General features: G+C 34.6%; 1 non-coding gene across 1 annotated transcript; it reads left to right on the forward strand.

Annotated features, from left to right (window-relative positions):
• The first annotated feature begins 5,820 nt into the window (after positions 1-5,820).
• LOC132465318 (5S ribosomal RNA) lies at positions 5,821-5,939 on the forward strand. Its single transcript, XR_009527550.1, has one exon. It is a non-coding gene; the product is annotated as a 5S ribosomal RNA (ribosomal RNA).

Raw genomic sequence — 5,939 nt, forward strand, 5'->3', positions numbered from 1 at the left:
TTTATTGGTCGTCATGAAAAAAAACATAAGGGGGTAACACTGTTGTTTTTCTTTGGTCGTCATGAAAAAAACATAAGGGGTAACACTGTTGTTTTTTATTGGTCGTCATGAAAAAAAACGTAAGGGGTAACACTGTTGTTTTTTTATTGGTGGTCATGAAAAAAACATAAGGGGTAACACTGTTGTTTTTTTATTGGTCGACATGAAAAAAAACATAAGGGGTAACACTGTTGTTTTTTATTGGTCGTCATGAAAAAAAACTTAAGGGGTAACACTGTTGTTTTTTTATTGGTCGTCATGAAAAAAACATAAGGGGTAACACTGTTGTTTTTTTATTGGTCGTCATGAAAAAACATAAGTGGTAACACTGTTGTTTTTTATTGGTCGTAATGAAAAAAAACATAAGGGGTAACACTGTTGTTTTTTTATTGGTCGTCATGAAAAAAAACATAAGGGGTAACACTGTTGTTTTTCTTTGGTCGCCATGAAAAAAACATAAGGGGTAACACTGTTGTTTTTTATTGGTCGTCATGAAAAAAAACATAAGGGGTAACACTGTTGTCTTTGTCAAATAAAATATAAGGGGCAACACTGTCGTTTTTTATTGGTCGTCATGATAAAACGAAATGCTATCATGTCTATTGTCATATATAACCTCAGACATAATTAAATTAGAAATCTCAGTGGGAAGTGGAGAGCTGTGAGCTATCCCCCTGGAGACCGGGGTTCAAGTCCGGTTGATGTCCTTTGTTTGAAGACTCTTATCTCTATTTCATGCGAATTATAAAGTCAAGTATAACCATTGTGTTGACTTTTTCGGGGTCTTGATGGTACATTGATAAGTTCGGAGGCTAACACTCTAAACAGCTCAGGTTCGGATCCCTGCAAAAATGTCGAGAGAGGTACCACTGTCGATTTTTATTGGTCAACATGGAAAAAACATGAGGGGTAACTCTGTCGTTTTTTATCGGCCGTCTTGAAATAAACATAAGGGGTAACACTGTCGATATTTATCAAATAAAACATAGGGGGTAACACTGTTGTTTTTCTTTGGTCATCATGGAAAAACCACAAGCGGTAACACTGTCGTTTTTTATTGGTCATCATGAAAAAAAACATAAGGGGGTAACACTGTTGTTTTCTATTGGTCGTCATGAAAAAAAACATAAGGGGTAACACTGTTGTTTTTTTATTGGTCATCATGAAAAAAAACATAAGGGGTAACACTGTTGTTTTTCTTTGGTCGTCATGAAAAAAACATAAGGGGTAACACTGTCGTTTTTTTTTGGTCGTCATGAAAAAAAACATAAGGGTTAACACTGTTGTTTTTTATTGGTCGTAATGAAAAAAAATATAAGGGGTAACACTGTTGTTTTTTTATTGGTCGTCATGAAAAAAAACATAAGGGGTAACACTGTTGTTTTTTATTGGTCGTCATGAAAAAAAACGTGAGGGGTAACACTGTTGTTTTTTTATTGGTCGTCATGAAAAAAACATAAGGGGTAACACTGTTGTTTTTTATTGGTCGTAATGAAAAAAAATATAAGGGGTAACACTGTTGTTTTTTTATTGGTCGTCATGAAAAAAAACATAAGGGGTAACACTGTTGTTTTTCTTTGGTCGTCATGAAAAAAACATAAGGGGTAACACTGTTGTTTTTTTATTGGTCGACATGAAAAAAAACATAAGGGGTAACTGTTGTTTTTTATTGGTCGTCATGAAAAAAAACTTAAGGGGTAACACTGTTGTTTTTTTATTGGTCGTCATGAAAAAAACATAAGGGGTAACACTGTTGTTTTTTTATTGGTCGTCATGAAAAAACATAAGTGGTTGATGTACTGTTGTTTTTTATTGGTCGTAATGAAAAAAAATATAAGGGGTAACACTGTTGTTTTTTTATTGGTCGTCATGAAAAAAAACATAAGGGGTAACACTGTTGTTTTTCTTTGGTCGCCATGAAAAAAACATAAGGGGTAACACTGTTGTTTTTTATTGGTCGTCAGGAAAAAAAACATAAGGGGTAACACTGTTGTCTTTGTCAAATAAAATATAAGGGGCAACACTGTCGTTTTTTATTGGTCGTCATGATAAAACGAAATGCTATCATGTCTATTGTCATATATAACCTCAGACATAATTCAATTAGAAATCTCAGTGGGAAGTGGAGAGCTGTGAGCTATCCCCCTGGAGACCGGGGTTCAAGTCCGGTTGATGTCCTTTGTTTGAAGACTCTTATCTCTATTTCATGCGAATTTTAAAGTCAAGTATAACCATTGTGTTGACTTTTTTCGGGGTCTTGATGGTGCATTGATAAGTTCGGAGGCTAACACTCTAAACAGCTCAGGTTCGGATCCCTGCAAAAATGTCGAGAGAGGTACCACTGTCGATTTTTATTGGTCAACATGGAAAAAACATGAGGGGTAACTCTGTCGTTTTTTATCGGCCGTCTTGAAATAAACATAAGGGGTAACACTGTCGATATTTATCAAATAAAACATAGGGGGTAACACTGTTGTTTTTCTTTGGTCATCATGGAAAAACCACAAGCGGTAACACTGTTGTTTTCTATTGGTCGTCATGAAAAAAAACATAAGGGGTAACACTGTTGTTTTTTTATTGGTCATCATGAAAAAAAACATAAGGGGTAACACTGTTGTTTTTCTTTGGTCGTCATGAAAAAAACATAAGGGGTAACACTGTCGTTTTTTTTTGGTCGTCATGAAAAAAAACATAAGGGTTAACACTGTTGTTTTTTATTGGTCGTAATGAAAAAAAATATAAGGGGTAACACTGTTGTTTTTTTATTGGTCGTCATGAAAAAAAACATAAGGGGTAACACTGTTGTTTTTCTTTGGTCGTCATGAAAAAAACATAAGGGGTAACACTGTTGTTTTTTTATTGGTCGACATGAAAAAAAACATAAGGGGTAACTGTTGTTTTTTATTGGTCGTCATGAAAAAAAACTTAAGGGGTAACACTGTTGTTTTTTTATTGGTCGTCATGAAAAAAACATAAGGGGTAACACTGTTGTTTTTTTATTGGTCGTCATGAAAAAACATAAGTGGTTGATGTACTGTTGTTTTTTATTGGTCGTAATGAAAAAAAATATAAGGGGTAACACTGTTGTTTTTTTATTGGTCGTCATGAAAAAAAACATAAGGGGTAACACTGTTGTTTTTCTTTGGTCGCCATGAAAAAAACATAAGGGGTAACACTGTTGTTTTTTATTGGTCGTCAGGAAAAAAAACATAAGGGGTAACACTGTTGTCTTTGTCAAATAAAATATAAGGGGCAACACTGTCGTTTTTTATTGGTCGTCATGATAAAACGAAATGCTATCATGTCTATTGTCATATATAACCTCAGACATAATTCAATTAGAAATCTCAGTGGGAAGTGGAGAGCTGTGAGCTATCCCCCTGGAGACCGGGGTTCAAGTCCGGTTGATGTCCTTTGTTTGAAGACTCTTATCTCTATTTCATGCGAATTTTAAAGTCAAGTATAACCATTGTGTTGACTTTTTTCGGGGTCTTGATGGTGCATTGATAAGTTCGGAGGCTAACACTCTAAACAGCTCAGGTTCGGATCCCTGCAAAAATGTCGAGAGAGGTACCACTGTCGATTTTTATTGGTCAACATGGAAAAAACATGAGGGGTAACTCTGTCGTTTTTTATCGGCCGTCTTGAAATAAACATAAGGGGTAACACTGTCGATATTTATCAAATAAAACATAGGGGGTAACACTGTTGTTTTTCTTTGGTCATCATGGAAAAACCACAAGCGGTAACACTGTTGTTTTCTATTGGTCGTCATGAAAAAAAACATAAGGGGTAACACTGTTGTTTTTTTATTGGTCATCATGAAAAAAAACATAAGGGGTAACACTGTTGTTTTTCTTTGGTCGTCATGAAAAAAACATAAGGGGTAACACTGTCGTTTTTTTTTGGTCGTCATGAAAAAAAACATAAGGGTTAACACTGTTGTTTTTTATTGGTCGTAATGAAAAAAAATATAAGGGGTAACACTGTTGTTTTTTTATTGGTCGTCATGAAAAAAAACATAAGGGGTAACACTGTTGTTTTTCTTTGGTCGTCATGAAAAAAACATAAGGGGTAACACTGTTGTTTTTTATTGGTCGTCATGAAAAAAAACGTAAGGGGTAACACTGTTGTTTTTTTATTGGTCGTCATGAAAAAAACATAAGGGGTAACACTGTTGTTTTTTTATTGGTCGACATGAAAAAAAACATAAGGGGTAACACTGTTGTTTTTTATTGGTCGTCATGAAAAAAAACTTAAGGGGTAACACTGTTGTTTTTTTATTGGTCGTCATGAAAAAAACATAAGGGGTAACACTGTTGTTTTTTTATTGGTCGTCATGAAAAAACATAAGTGGTAACACTGTTGTTTTTTATTGGTCGTAAAGAAAAAAAATATAAGGGGTAACACTGTTGTTTTTTTATTGGTCGTCATGAAAAAAAACATAAGGGGTAACACTGTTGTTTTTCTTTGGTCGCCATGACAAAAACATAAGGGGTAACACTGTTGTTTTTTATTGGTCGTCATGAAAAAAAACATAAGGGGTAACACTGTTGTCTTTGTCAAATAAAATATAAGGGGCAACACTGTCGTTTTTTATTGGTCGTCATGAAAAAAAACATAAAGGGTAACACTGTTGTCTTTATCAAATAAAATATAAGGGGTAACACTGTCGTTTTTTATTGGTCGTCATGAAAAAAAACACAAGGGGTAACATTGTCGTTTTTATCAAATGAAACATAAGGGGTAACACTGTTGTTTTTTATTGGTCGTAATGAAAAAAAACATAAGGGGTAACACTGGTGTTTTTTTATTGGTCGTCATGAAAAAACATAAGTGGTAACCCTGTCGTTTTTTATTGGTCGTCATGAAAAAAAACGACAAGGGGTAACACTTGTTTTTTATTGGTCGTCATGAAAAAAAACATAAGGGGTAACACTGTTGTTTTTTTATTGGTCGTCATGAAAAAAACATAAGGGGTAACACTGTTGTTTTTTTATTGGTCGTCATGAAAAAAAACATAAGGGGTAACACTGTTGTTTTTCTTTGGTCGCCATGAAAAAAACATAAGGGGTAACACTGTTGTTTTTTATTGGTCGTCACGAAAGAAAACATAAGGGGTAACACTGTTGTCTTTGTCAAATAAAATATAAGGGGCAACACTGTCGTTTTTTATTGGTCGTCATGAAAAAAAACATAAAGGGTAACACTGTTGTCTTTATCAAATAAAATATAAGGGGTAACACTGTCGTTTTTTATTGGTCGTCATGAAAAAAAACACAAGGGGTAACATTGTCGTTTTTATCAAATGAAACATAAGGGGTAACACTGTTGTTTTTTATTGGTCGTAATGAAAAAAAACATAAGGGGTAACACTGGTGTTTTTTTATTGGTCGTCATGAAAAAACATAAGTGGTAACCCTGTCGTTTTTTATTGGTCGTCATGAAAAAAAACGACAAGGGGTAACACTTGTTTTTTATTGGTCGTCATGAAAAAAAACATAAGGGGTAACACTGTTGTTTTTTTATTGGTCGTCATGAAAAAAACATAAGGGGTAACACTGTTGTTTTTTTATTGGTCGTCATGAAAAAACATAAGGGGTAACACTGTCGTTTTTTTTTGGTCGTCATGAAAAAAAACATAAGGGTTAACACTGTTGTTTTTTATTGGTCGTAATGAAAAAAAATATAAGGGGTAACACTGTTGTTTTTTTATTGGTCGTCATGAAAAAAAACATAATGGTATGTTTTTTTGGTACATATGGTACATATGGTAACATATGGTACGGCCATTCCACCCTGAACACGCCCGATCTCGTCTGATCTCGGAAGCTAAGCAGGGTCGGGCCTGGTTCGTACCTGGATGGGAGACCGCCTGGGAATACCAGGTGCTGTAAGTG

The sequence above is a fragment of the Gadus macrocephalus genome, chromosome 9 (assembly GCF_031168955.1).
Source record: "Gadus macrocephalus chromosome 9, ASM3116895v1".
Classification (NCBI taxonomy): Eukaryota; Metazoa; Chordata; class Actinopteri; order Gadiformes; family Gadidae; genus Gadus; species Gadus macrocephalus.